Below are 15,177 nucleotides of genomic sequence, written 5' to 3' on the forward strand. Positions count from 1 at the left end.
CCATTGCCTGCAACAATCTCCTCACCTTTGGGCCGTCCAACTTAAAGGATGACAGAAGCCCAGTGAAGAAGCTAGGAGGAGTGCATCAACAAGCATCAACCAGCGTCTGCCTTAAAGGACATTTTCGTGCCAGTCGAGCCACTCAGCTGCAACTGACTACACCGTTGACTGTTGTCATGCCGCAATCACTAAAGTCTTCTGAGACGCCTTGACAAGTGCTTCAGACCCGCCAACCAGCACTGAGAAAATGGTTCCTGACCCCGAACTGCTGTGTAGGCCAGCCTGCAGCCGTCCGTCCAGCCTCACTCAATAAACTGTCTGCCGCCTGATACCCACAGCTGTCTCACATCTTGGACTCTGTCGCAGGAGCTGCAAAATGTCTTGAAACCAACTCTACTCTGAGGAGCACTGAGAACCTCTACAAGCATAAGGTACATTGTGGTTCTGCCCCCTGGTCCTTCTGTGAAGGACCCTGGTGACATTTATGAACCATTGCTCCCTTTGAGTTGACAAGTATCCTTGAACTATTGTGACTTATTACTTTACCAACTACCCTCCTGTCAGTATCCAGAGTACATCCCTTTTCCTTCTTGAAACTGTCTGTCCTCTGACTTTCTTTACACAATAGGTTTCATTTAGTAGTGCGCTAGAACTGTCTGTTGTGATAATAATAAAGTCGATATTTAAATACGACCATGACTGGACAGTCCCTTTAATCATTGGGTAATATTTGTATTTTCGATGTGTTGCAACTAACCAGTGATCCACGAGATAAGCCTGCCGTTCCATCCATGTTACCAAAATTGGAGAAGGAGGTTTATAATTTGCTTGTGTTTCCAATCTGTTCAGATCCCTTCTAGTGTATTAGGGGTTGGGACTGATTGGTGGTTTAGAAACAGATATTCATCCCTGGACCACTGGTGCCCTGACAGTTGATTTGTCACATAATAGCGAAGTGAATGCAGAAAGCGTGTAGACATATATCTGTGTGGGGTACATATACAATACATGACATGCATCTTTTATCTGTGGTTTCTGTATAGTTTGTCCGAGGGCGTTCCGTGGCCATGTACACCACTCTGATAGCTTGTTGGCTTTATTGGTCTGCTTTCTTGTGGCTATCTGAATGGCGCACTCTTTGTTTGGCCTGTGGTTGTACCATTTGTGTATCTCAAAGACACTGTCTTTGACTCAGGTTAAGTGCACGAGTGCAGTATGGAAAGCGCCGTGGCTGCATAAATGCACTATGTTTGCCTCAGATATATTCTGCTATTGGGAGGCTGCTAAACATTGCAGGTGCTTGTGATACAATCCTCTCCTGTCAGCCAGTGCGCTCTGCATGGGGTAGGCCCTCCAATCGGTGCTGTGGACAATGTTAGCATGCTGAAGGTGTTATATATGTGTATTGTGAAATTTTCTTGTATGTATGCGTGCATGCAAGGGGGGTTGTCTGAGTGCACGTGTAAGAATGTGTCCACGTGTGGATGTTTGTCTTAATGTATGCATGCATGTATGCGTGGATGATTGTGACAGTGTATGTTGTGTGAATGTATGATTCCATGGGTGAATAAGAGAGTTATGATGTGTGAATGTATGAATGCCAGGTTGAAAGAGAGAGTGCATGTTGTGTGCATGTTTGAATCCTATAAGCCTTCGTGGCCGCACGCCACAGCGCGCACGCCCATCGCGAATGCCTCTTTAAGGCTATTTGCTGTGTCTGCTGGACTCCGTGCTGGAACTTTACCGCGAGGAGATTTTGTGCTTTTTTATTCTGAATACTCAACAGGTGAACATCCATGGACTGTTGCTGTTAGAACGTTGCAAACACTGCAACCATCGTTTCTTTGTGAACTTTTTGTGAACATTGTTCTTACAAATTATTTTTTTTCTTTTCTGCCTTTCACTTCTTGCCTAGGGCTGTGCTCCGCCCCTTGAACCCAGAATCCTATAAGCCATTGTGGCCGCACGCCACAGCGCGCGCACCCATCGCGAAGGCCTCGTTAAGGCTGTTTGCTGTTCGCAGTTCGCAGCGAGCTGCATCTGCAGGATCTGTAGGTTTGCTTAAGCATCTGCTTTTAGCTATGATTACTTTCTTGAAGCTGTAAACCTTGATTCTTTTATAATCTGCACCGTACTGTTTTTTTGATTTTCATTAACTGGCTCTTTTTGGGGTTGGCCTCTCTAACGCGTGGAGTTTCTTGGCCTTAAAGCATATCAAATACAAGTCAGCGTTATGAAGATGAAAGGGGCTCAAACCAAAAAAGAAGCTTTTATCGGCATGTTTACGCCAGTGAATACAAGGAGAGCTAGCTTGGCTAGATCTGCTGCTTTACCACTACCTCCACCTCCAGAAAATTAGGAAGATCTGTTGGAATGTGCCCAGCATTTTTCTAATGAATTAAGCAATGCAGCTTTTTTCGCAATCCTTATTTTCGGAAGAGAGAGCAAAAGTTAATGTCTTGACCAATACATTCGTATCAATGGGTAACAACACCATTCTCTCCCCTATTGATACACCACAGATTTTTCAGAGTGGTGAAACAACCTTGCTTGGGCTTTCTACCCATGAGGATGAGGCCGCTGATAAATCCCAAGAAGAACCTTTTTCTGCTTACATTTCGGAAATTACCTTTGCTATGGGTCTACATAACAATATCCTGTGAAAAGAACTGAAAACCCAAACAAATGTATTGAGTGACATATTTAGGGAGTTAAGAATGATTCCGGGCAAATGTAACGGAACATTCCAGGTTTTCTTAACAGGCTTGTTAAAAGAAATACTACCCTCTTTACTAAAAGAGAATGAGCAGGTGGGGGCCATAGTAGGAAAACGTGGGAAGGGGAGTGGTCTAGGAAGTTTATTGCCGGAGAAAGTTTTGTCTCTAGAATTAAATGGAGCAATGGAAACTGTTCCGGATATAAGAATGATGGTGGAGACCAGAATAACAAGGAGGGGTGCAGTGAAGTTATAGACTGCGTGAGTGAGGCCGCCGGTGTCATCATATTGGATACTCCCTCACAAGACGTAACAGAGCCCTCTGTCTTCATAACCAAGCTATCAAAAAACCAAGATAAAAAAATAAAACTAAGGAGAGCACAGGCTCTAAAATTGCAGAACAAATCATCAAGGAAGTTCCTTATGGACTCCGGCGTGCGTCATAGAATTGACAATGATCGGCAGGAAATAGATTCTATGAAGACAGTAAATCTAATAAGCGAGAACGGACCTCTAGCTCTTCCAAATGACCCTAAGACGAAGAGTGGGGAGGATGGCATAGGTAATGTAGGGGGATATCAGGATGGCACGAATACCATCTCAGAAGTTCTTAAGAATAAAAAAGATTATGGAAGCATTGAGATGCAATTAAAAACCGTCAAATGTGGTTTAAATTACATCATTGAACTTTTTAAGAATCCAGCAGCTGTTTCTAGAACGGTAACGCCAATATCTAGTGACCCCATACATTTTGAACAATTTAACCTGGACTCTATAAAAACCAAAGAGTCTTTGATAAATCAAGCCGCTTCGAAATAGGGGGAGAGACATATGCCATACCAGAATGACAATAAATTGTCCTCTGTGAATTGTGGTCTGGGACACAAAAGTTCTCAGAAAGAACGGGAGAATGTAAATGGAGAGACAATTAGCACTATATGACCTGTGGTGAACTCTAAAGCTTCGGGGGTTTTAGCAGTGACACACGTGGCCCATCATGTAGATGCAGGGGATGGCAAAACCAATTCGGCTGAAATTGAGGAACTAAGATCTCTTGTAGAATGCATGATGGTGCAGAGGGAAGTACAGAGTCAAAACCCGAAGCAATTTGCACAGTCTTAAATAACTGGCCACTTCCTAAAACACTTAAAGTAGGGCAAGTTTGTGGCAATCCCTATAAACGGAATGACAGATTTAATGCAACCAATGAGAAAGGGATGGAGTACGAGACTTTGGTAACTGTAAATGAAGGGTATGAACATCGGAATTGGAACCTTCGAGACAGTGGGCCTCATTACGACCCGGGCGGTAAGGGATTACCGGTACCGGTAAGGGCACTGGTGCTGGTAATCCCTTACTGCCCAAATACGAGGTCCCTTTGGTAAAACCAGCCATTAAGGTAGGGACCCGCAAAGGGACCTTGGAGGTAATTACGGTACCGCAATTTGCAGTGCCATAATTACCACCTTCCCAACTCCCATTGAGCCCTATGGGGGCAAGAATGGGAATGGGGAAGGGCCAATGGTGAATGGGGAATTACCGCCTGCCAACCTTGGAATGGGGCGGTAATTCCGCCATTCACCATGGCGGAATCGGTAAAATACCGGTGGCAACCATGGCGCAACTAGCGCCATGGTTACCGCACGGGTCGTAATGAGGCCCAGTGTATACAAACCCCCAGTACACCCAGAAATACCAAGCCTTGTATTAAGCTTTCTGTTTGAAGATGTGGATACCCCTTCTCTGAATAGAGCCTATATTCTATCCCTGTTCTCGGAGATTCCCGAACTTAATTTAATCTCCTCAGCAGATATTCTGTTAGTTGATTTCTGTTGTCGAAGAAGATATGACTATGTAAGACTCATAATACCCTCTCCCCTGGTGAGATCTTTAATTCTGAAGGAAGCAGGATCATTACAGTGGAGGGGTTTTGATGTTACCAATTATAGGGGTCCTGATGACATTAATCATAATCAAATACCCCAAAGGGACAATGCAGCCACAGATAAGTCTATGGGCAGACCCAAGGATAGGGAACACAGTAGAGTGGGGAATGTACTAAACTATAATCCTAATGGGGTAGATACTTAGGATTGGAGGTGGCTGGCATTGTCCTTGAGGGAATCAATTGAACAGCTAAAATCCTTGGGGAAACCACTTTAGCGTACCAAGTTATCTGACCCTACTCTCATGGAATTCAAGAGGGAGTACTAACCTCCTATATAATGATCAAATTAAGGATGAATTACAACATTTTGACTTTATACTATTACAGGAGACCTGGGTGCGTGGGATGGATGTGAAATCCTATGTTTGAATGCACAAGGAGGCACTTGTGGGCATCCTAAGGGTGGCTTATTTTTAGACCACAAACAAGGAATTAACATAACAAGTTTAGAAGTTTGGAGAATATGGAATGCATTTTTGGTTGCAACTTTTAAGTTGGAAAATGATGAAGGAACATCACTCCTGATGATTATTAATATATATTGGAACCAGGCAGACTACACTGCTCCCAACTAGCAGAGGCTTTAGTTATTTTAGGTGGCGAGCAATGTTCACTTGCTTTATTTGATCTTGGGTGGCCAGATATTAATGGCAGGAGATTTTAATGCAGACTGTAACTTGGAACCCCCTGAAGACAGAGCATGGCTGGTCTCTTTAGGAGATCCGTCATATAAGAGTGGGAATAGAAATATACGCGGTGCCCAATGGTTAGCTTTTAGTAATAATTGGGGCTTGATTAAAGGTCCTAACACTTGGCCTACCTGGACAGCGAAGGGTATGTCTTCTACAATTGACTATGTGTTCATCTCTTGTCAAATGTATGACTCTCTGCTGAATTTTTTACTTAAACCATCCCTATGTAGTGATCATTTAATGTTTACTGTAACTTTTGATTGTCATGTGAAAGATCTCTGTCAGGCCTATTTTCATGAGGGTATTGAAGTCTGTGCAAAAGGAAATAATATAAAGTGGACTCAAAGGAGAACTATCAGTTTTATGAACGCAATTGTGCTTGATTATGACTCCATGGGATTGGAATCTAAACTGCTAGTTTATACTTTGGATGACTTCCCTGAATTTCTTTGTGGTAAATTAACGGATAGTGTAAGTATTACTAATTTGGGGGGAAGGGCCGAATTGCCACATAAACATATTTTTAACACAAGAAAAAAAAGTAATGAGGAGAAGTATATGATCAATCTTGAAGGAGGGGGGGGACCTTGAAGTAGTTAAAAGCATGTTAAAAAGTGTAAGGCAAAAATATAAAAATTGGGCCATTTCCCATCGATGTATTATTGCTCAACACGATGGGGAAGCAATGTTGAAGGCGTTGGGGGGTCATAATCAGGCCAATTTTTGGAAGTTGGTGAATAATCCAGGGGCTACCTTGGATCCCAATCTAATTAATCCCATCACAGAAAATATCTGGGTAGAGTATATTTCGTCAATGTAAAGCAATGTAAAGGAGATAGCAATATACCTCAAGAAAATGAGTTAACTTGGAATTTAGATATGACGATGGACAACATAAGATCACTTATAATGAAATCAAAGAATTTGGGCACTCCTGGTCCCAATAACCTCTCAAATAAATTACTGAAAGCAAATGTGCCATTATGGTCTAGGATATTATGTTTATTGTTTCTGGATATTGTTAAAACAAAAAATACACCTATTGTATGTAAACAATCGTATGTTATCCCAATCTTTAAAAAGGGGAATAGATACTCTCCTAGAAGTTATAGACCTATCGCTGTTGCGGATGTTGATTCTAAAATCTTTGCTTCTTTAATTCTGAACAGAATTCAGGAATGGATAGACGAAAAAGACATCTTGAATGTCAAACAGATTGGTTTCAAAAAGAGTATAGGAACAGACTGCGGTGGTCTCATTCTCAGGACTATTCAAAAGAAAGCACTTGGAAAGAATCCCAAAGAAGTTTTTATAGCATCGATGGACCTTTCAATGGCCTTCGACATGGTTGATCTTCCAACCCTATGGAGAAGGCTTGTTGAGCTGAATATGCCAGCGGGCCTATTAAATCTGATAATCTTTATGTATTCAGAAACGAAAATGAGAGTGAGATTGAATTCTATGGGTCTTTTGACATGAGAAATAGAAACCTTCAAGATTCTAAGGCAGGGGTGTATGTTAGCTCCCACCCTCTTCAATCAATACACCTCTGGAGCTGGTATGAAACTGGATGGGGCGGGTATGATTGTACCAAAGATCGGAAGGGTGGCTGTAAACTGGATATCTTATGTAGATTACTTTGTTCTCTTAGACAGCACTAGAGTTGGTCTGAAACAATTGATAACTGCCTTTGGGATCTTTGTGAAGGAGCTGAAACTTCAGATCAACCTGTCTAAAACTGTAATACTTAGGATGGGCAGAAAAAACAAGATTCAATCTAATCTCTCCTGGGTATGTGAAGGTAAACATATTAAGTGTATTACCACTATGAAATATATGGGCTATACGTTTACTTCTACAGGTTCTTTATCTGTGGCTTAACATTTTCTTAAAGAAAAGGCCATGGCAGAATTACGACTGATGCGTCTGATTGAGAGAAAGTATTGCGAATTCTTAATGGCACCATGTAGAACATTTTATAGAATGTAGGTGATACCCAGTCTCCCTTACGGGATAGAGTTTTATGCACATACATTTTTGGATTTCCTCCATATAATTGAAGGAATAATATGGAAAGGATTATTGTTTTTTCTGCCCAAAAGCATTCGGGAACAGTTAATAAGGTATGGATTTGGTACTCATTCTCTCAAATCATCTATTCAATGGAAGAGAATTGCTTTGTGGAGAAAATGTCTGGTAGCAAAGAAGGAAGACCTTTACGGACTACTTGCTTTAGATGAGACAGGTGTATTTATGACAACGTTGAAGGAAGAGGTTGAAGATACTTTATCCAATCTTGATTTATCAGTTAGTATTCTGATTGGCAATCCTGATAAGGTAAAAAGATACTGGGGGTCATTACGACCCAGGCGTTAACCATGGTGCTTTTAGCGCCATGGTTGACGCCGGTATTTTAAGGATTGCGCCATGGTGGATGGCGGAATTACCGCCCCATTCCAAGGTTGGCGGGGCAGTAATTCCCCATTCACCATTGGCCCTTCCCCATTCCCATTTTTGCCCCCATAGGGCTCAATGGGAATGGGGAAGGCGGTAATAATGGTACCGCAAATTGTGGTACCGTAATTACCTCCAAGGTCCCTTTGCGGGTCCAATCCTTAACGGCTGGTAAAAACCAGCCGTTAAGGTAGGGACCCGCAAAGGGACCTCGTAATTAGGCAGTAAGGGGTTAATGGCGCTGCAACCTTTTATGGCGCCATTAACCCCTTACCGCCTGGGTGGTAATGAGGCCCACTGAAATGCTATGACTGAAATGAGACAGTTGCACATATCAGGAAATCCAAGTTATATGTGCAAGTAACCTCAGTTTGGGAATTAAATATCCTAGTAGATCTCTGCGGAATGAATTCATGAGGTTTCGTTTAAATGTTATGAGGACAAATCAGATTTTAAACATGAGGCACTTGAATGGGCTAGAAGGGAAGAAGTGTAGATTCTTTGAGTTGACAGAAGAAGAAGAGTGGCTTCAGCACTTATTACTTGTATGCAAACCTCTACTCCCACAGAGAATCTTGTATTTTTCTAACTTTGTATATTCAACTTCATGCGTTAACCGTGAATTATTATGGTTCGCAATGCTACATGGGAACATAATTGTGCTAAAGATCAGAATTATTTCCTTCCTAAAAGATGTGTGAGGTTTGACCTAACAATGTGTCATGATTATTGAGTTGATGAATTTGATATACTTAGGCTTACATTTTGAGACTTATGTTTATTTGTCTCTTTTTTCAATCATTGAAACTAAATTTAATTCTCATACTTGTGTGAAAAGTTTTCTGTTTTTTTTAAAAAAAAAGGCATGTTTATATTTTATATTAAATATTTATGAAGAATTGAAAATTTGTATATTTGAATTTGTATTCCAATTTTGTAAAGGTTTATATAAACCATAAATAAATAAATAAATAAATAAATAAATAAATAAATAAAGCAAACCAGGCTGTTATTATGTTGTTAGACTGTCTTTCATTGGTGCAGCCATCGAATTTGGATGTACTTTCTTATTGTGGCAGGGCATTTTTACAGGCAAAAGCTAACAGGTGTAAGGTGTTATATGGTAATAATGGCATTTATTGGTGCAGTTTCATGGATATGTATTGGCACAGCCAACATGGAAATTCTTTTGATACTTGAATTCATTGAGCAAAGGCATCATGAAATGTTTTGGAAAAAGCTCCTGTGCACGGTTGGTGACTTGCACGATTTGGATTTTTTCGTGTGCTCCTTAAAACACTGATTGCACATTTTCTTGGGGAGGGGTAACCCCCAGACCCTCCTCGGTTGGTTCAGGTTCCCTCACTACGCTTGGTCGCTGTCGCATATTCAAAGCAAACATTTATGTCCCTCCAATTAAATAATTCACCAGCTGCGGCTGACTGAGGAACATCATATGCATTTATACTGCTATTGTAAGCTATTAACAGCTTTGCCAGGCCAGATGCTGTCATGATCATTTCAAGGCCTGATTTCTAATGGCTAGTTATCACCATCATGTACTTAGGTTCTGTCGTCACATTCTGCCAAAAAAGCAACATATGGCTGATTAGAGCCATCATAACCCATCCCACAAGGTTTTGAGATGGTCTTGAGGCCCTTTGTGTGGTTAGGTACGGTCTGGGTAGGGGTAGACTGACCTATAGGGAAATCTGAAGATTTCCATCTATGCTTCTCCACCATGTGCCTCTTTTGTGTGGTATTTCCAAATGTTTCCCTATGAAAAGGGCTGGGTTTGCTTTGCTGGAAATGTGCCATATGGGCCCACATTATTTCAGGGCCTCTTTTGGCTCCCATTCCAACCCTGAGTCTGGGCATCCTTCTCACCCTTTATATGCTCTATTGGCTCCCAGCACACTTTGGCGTCGCAGCTGTTGAAGGTTTGGCCCAATCAGGGTGCAGTAAGTAGTTTTCCATGGAGCCACTAACTGAAGCAGTTATTAGTTACATGACACATTGTCTTTTTGTAACACAAAGCAAGGCACCGATGTGTGCTCCTTGCTAATGCTCTCATTCAGTGAACGCTCAAACAGGCAACCTCTGCTGGTTTACATAATGTGGGACAAGAAGTCAAGCATTATCAGCTCTAATAGAATGTTGCCCTCTCAGTGTCATGGCGGGCAGTTTTCATTGTAAACAATAAGACGTCAGAACGAGGAAGATAGCGTTCGGTTGCTCAGTGTTCTGGCCCTGATACACAGTTCTGTCGAGCAGGACTTGCTCCAGCCTGCCATGCACGAAATGGATGATATTTTCCGTGCCTAGAGCCTTAATGAATGGCCTCTGCCCTTTTAGGGGAGCGTTTTTCTGGTCCACTAAGTCTACTGCCAACCATGCGCACATAGCCGGTGTGGCGGGGGAGGACGTTGGGGGGGGGGGGAACTCCTGTACTAATCCAAACAGTCCAAGTAATTAGTACCGAAAGGCCTGCAATAAATCACAGCCGTTGCCAGTTAACATCTTCTGATTTGTGAGCCAGATCAAGAGTGTTATCTGAATATTTTATGAGACTCTTTAGAAGACACAGCACTAAAGACTGAGCCTTCAGTCTAGACCGTTTTTTCAGGATGTGATTGTGTTTGTCTGCGAGCCCGACACTGCCTTCCTATAACCACATACACAGTACCGGACCTTCCAGCACAAACACGCTGAAGGCTGTTTATCACCCAGCGGCTGCATCATTTAAAAGAGAAGGCAAAGGTGTTCTTGCTGGGTTGCTTCCAGGCAGAGAACAGATAGATACAAATCTGACTTTTGCTTTTCTGTTTTGTAACCTGAATTTGACTACAGAGTTTGAGTATGGAAGTAAGTAGGACTAACTTGAGATGTTAGCAATCAGGCCACACTAGAGACTTAATCAAGCGGGCCTAACTGGAGAAAAGAAGTAATCAGGCCTAACTAGAGATACAAGTAAACACACCTAGTTAGAGATGGCCTAACCAGAGAAACAGGTCAGCAGGCCTAAATAGAGACACCAGGAAGAAAGTCCTACCTAGCGTTGCATGCAAGCAGTCCTAAGTAGGGATGCAAGTGAAAAGACATAACTAGAGCTGCAAGCAAGCAGGCCTAACTAGAGATGCAAGCAAGCAGACCTAACTGGAGAAACAAGTAAACAGGCTTAACTAGAGATGTAAGCAGTGGGGCCTAACTAGAGATGCAATAAGCAGACCTAACTGGAGAAACAAATAAACAGGCTTAACTAGAGATGTAAGCAGTGGCGCTTAACTAGAGATGCAAGCAAGCAGACCTAACTGGAGAAAAAAGTAAACAGGCTTAACTAGAGATGTAAGCAGTTGGGCCTAAGTAGAGATGCAAGCAAGCAGGCCTAAGGAGACATGTAAGCACGCAGTCCTAACTGGAAATGCAAGTAAGCAGGCCTAACTAGAGATGCTAGCAATCAGGCCTACCTAGAGAGAGACAAGTAAGCAGGCCTAAGTAGAGATAAAAGCAAGCAAACCTAACTAAAGATGCAAGCAAGCAGGCCTAGCTAGAAACCTTTTGCTCAGAATTTCGTTTCCAGGACAGGTGCTCAGTCAATAAACATCTTTTTTTTAAAAAGAGGCATTAATGTAGTTCTCATATACTGGACAGATCAACATTTATTGAATATGCTGTCCCTTCTAAATGAAGGACAAGGCCTGTCCAAAGCTCTCTCAATTCAACTACATAGTGTTAGTTCATTGAGCCCTGTAAAACAGTCAAATACGTTTCTAGAGTGTCCTTGTAAGTTCATTTTTTTTTGTTTTGTTTTAGTTGTTTCCTCATCTAGCTAATATAGCAGTTCAGGCCTCATTCACAGCAATATTCAGCTTGCCTGGGGGCGTGGCTACAGGGCCATGGAATAGGACTTGACTCTGTTGTGCTCCTTCTGATCCTCGAACGATCCTGATGATAGAACATGCTTTGAACCAGCTGAGAGCCGTGATTCTGATACCACAGATGCATGAAGACAGACGGCACATCATGATCAGAATTGTGGTTTGGATTGCAGTAAGCTTTGGAAACCGCGACCTGAACAGGCATAGCTGTACCTGGCTGGGGATATAAACATGGTGGTGGCTGGCAGAGGACAAAGGAATGAGCCGACGGGTAGCTGCACGGCATGAGGAGGAGCCGCACCACAGATGAGATGGGATCAGACCCAGACTGCAAGCATAAAAGAATCGGATGCTGATGGAAGTTTGAATGTAGCTTCTTACATTATTGTCGCACATGAGGTTCCCCGTAGAAATAGAGCGGAGAGCCATCCGAACGCAACGAAGCAGCGCATGAAAGGCAGAGGATCTGTGAGGTCAAGCCCCGTGCACCGGAGGGTTGGCCACAGAGGGAGCGACCCGAACAGCACAGAATAGCAATTGAAGAGGCTCAGAACTCCACTGAGCCACCCAAACTCAAGACAGCGATGCAGGACTATTTGTATGCTAGCCGGCGTATCAACAAGTCTTGCAAAGCCAGCTAACCGAGCAACAAAGTACACGATTGGAGGCATTCCATATGTTATAGCGTAGGTTCAGTGCTTGCATATGGCTCCGAGGTGGTATCTCTTGCGCAATCGTCAAGATCAGTGCGGGAGATAATGTGGACGGAGATGCAGTATCAGGTTAGGGAAGAGCACGAATCGAGCCTTCCAAAATACTGTAATTGACGAAGGAGTGGGCCGCTGCGAATCCCAATATACTGTGGTTGCACAGCTGAACCTCAACATGGCAAGCTGGCCATACAAAGGAAATAGCCAGGTGAGCTGCGGAAACAGTGAACGCTCGATAAGTGACAAGTTACTGGATTACTGCAAGCAGCGAGTGCGCGAAGTAAACAAGAAGTGAACCACTGTACGTGGCAGAAGGGATCCGAAAGAAGAATACAAATTACAGAGGTCCGGCCCACGTGATCGATGGGCTACAGTGTACGACCTAATAAATGGAGTGAGGAATACAACTAACCAGCACAGCCCTGTAGCAGGTGTACAGGAAAGTGAGTAGATGTGGAGCCAGCTGACAAAGAACTGACACAGGCAACATAAATCTAATCCGAGGAGAGCATGAAGGATGCTGAGTGCCAGGAACAACTGTAAGGCGCACCTGAACCCATCACAATTACAGATGCCATGCAACAAGCTTTGCTAGTGTGCAGTTGTGCAAGTGCACACCAGCAATGACCACACCAATATCCAGCCGTTTGAGATACCTGCAACAACCAGATCAGCAGGTGAACAGCAATACAGTGGACTGATGTCATTCGGGAGTGCTTGGGGCTACAGAGACTCCTAAAATGTGCAGCGGACCCACAGAAGAGGAGGTATGAACCTGGCACAGACTGTGAAATACTGACCCCCCGGGGTAGGTCAGCCTAGATCTGGTAGGAACACATACAAGTCAGCACCAAGGCAGGGAGTGCCAACTGTGTACAGCGGCAGTCACGGAAAGAGAATATCCGCTAAGGCATTCTGAAACCTAATGCACTTACGAGACAGAACGGAGGGGTGCACAGGCATAGTGCTTGGACCAGTATATTGCAGAGGACAGAAGAACCTGCAACACCACCAGCAAACCCGGAGACACCCAAAGGAGAGCTCATAGACAAAGGCAGGTGGCAAGAAATGCCAGATATGTCATTAAAAAGGTCTCCTGCCACAAGTACAGTTTCGAAGGGGCGCCGGAGAAAGGAGGATGCTTGGCAATAAGTTCAGGACCCAGTGACAAGTATTCACACAACAGCCCACAAGAACGAAGGCAAAAAAAGCCCTCCCCAACACAGTACTGTGACAGACAAGGGACCACAGCATGCACACCCAGGCAGAAGAAGGTGCTGCAGAGCACAGGGGCGCAGCAATGGCATTCAAACCAAATAAGAGCAAAGGGAAACAATCGTCAATTGATGCATTTGCCAAACCTGCACAAATGTCAGATAGCGCAAAGACAACAGCGCAAGAGGCACGAGAAGGGGAATCTCCGGAGAGAACTGACCACCAGATACTGGAGGCTATAGCAGAGCTGAAGTTGACGCTGGAATTCAAAATGGGTGCAATTAGTATCGATGTGAACCTTTTGAGACAAGATGTCAGAGCAGGGGTGCAAGTGAAGGAGATGAAAGCTAATACAAGTAGTTGCAATGAAAACTCTCAGGAAGTCTCCATACTGAAGCAGCAGGTGCAGAATCTGGAAAATAGAGCAGAAGAAGCGGAAAGACGTGCATGGAGAAATAATATATGGATTGTTGGGCTCCCGGAGGGCGAGGAAGGTCAGAACCTGATTAATTATTTTGAAGACATGTTACTGCAGGAAATCGGAGCTCGGGCACTCACCCATTCACAGTGGAAAGGGTGCCTAGGGCCTTGACAAGGAAGCCACCGCCTGGTGCCTCGCCCCGGCCGATAATTGCCAAGATACTAAATAACAAGGACAGGGAGAGAATCCTGGAACACTTTCATAAAGGAAGAACGATCAACCGAGCATCAGCGACCATCACAGCATACCGTGACTATAGTTTCTTGGTGCAAAAATGAAGACTGAACTATGGGGCAGTCAAGAGGAGGTTACGCATCGCCAATCTCAAATACATGTTGCTGTATCCAGCGAAGATGAAGGTCTTATACAAAGACTGCACAGATTTTATCGAGACCCCTGAAGATGTAAGCAAGTGAATGGACATGTTGAATAGTCGGGAAGCTGAAGTGATAAGTGAATCTGCATTGTTTGAATAATGTAATCTTGAGCCGCCCGCATAGGGACATACATGTAATGATCCGAGATTAACATTTCAGCTAATTGTGTTTCTCACAATTAGCTATATGCAGGAAGCACACGTGTTGCTTAGTTTGAAGCGGCACTAGGACTCACACTATTACCCTCAATAGTTTAGATCAGTTAGGATACTAGTAGTTCAGTATCCTCCTGCTGGACTCCGAATACCGGTATTAGGCCGGATAAGGAGCGGAATGCGGGGATGCCTGAGATCCAGATATGGAGCTGGGCAAACGCTGAGAATGGTTGGGGAGGAGGGAGGGAGCTCGGGTAGTTAGAATGAATTTGGCCAGGCGGGAGGGAGGGAATTGGGGGAGTTGAAGAGCAGTTGGCCTACAGACATGCACTGGAATAGAGGGGTGAATGTGATAAGGAGGAAGTGAGAGCGGGAACCAATAGAGAGAACGGGTGACTGCAAAATAGCAAGCTGGAATGTTATAGGCCTGAACAGCTACATTAATATGAACCTGTATCCTAAGATTAGCCCATACAGCGATTGTGCACTGATATGGGGGGAGATTTAAATTTTACGCTGGACCCGCTGATGGACAGAGCAGATGATAAATT

At 43.6% G+C, this 15,177-nt stretch overlaps 1 protein-coding gene across 1 annotated transcript in view; it reads left to right on the forward strand.

Moving 5' to 3' along the window:
- CREB5 (cAMP responsive element binding protein 5) overlaps positions 1–15,177 on the forward strand; it is a 1,617,326-nt gene that overhangs the window by 623,554 nt on the left and 978,595 nt on the right. The window lies entirely within an intron of this gene.

Source organism: Ambystoma mexicanum, chromosome 2q, assembly GCF_040938575.1.
Source record: "Ambystoma mexicanum isolate Mex_15411 chromosome 2q, UKY_AmexF1_1, whole genome shotgun sequence".
Lineage (NCBI taxonomy): Eukaryota > Metazoa > Chordata > Amphibia > Caudata > Ambystomatidae > Ambystoma > Ambystoma mexicanum.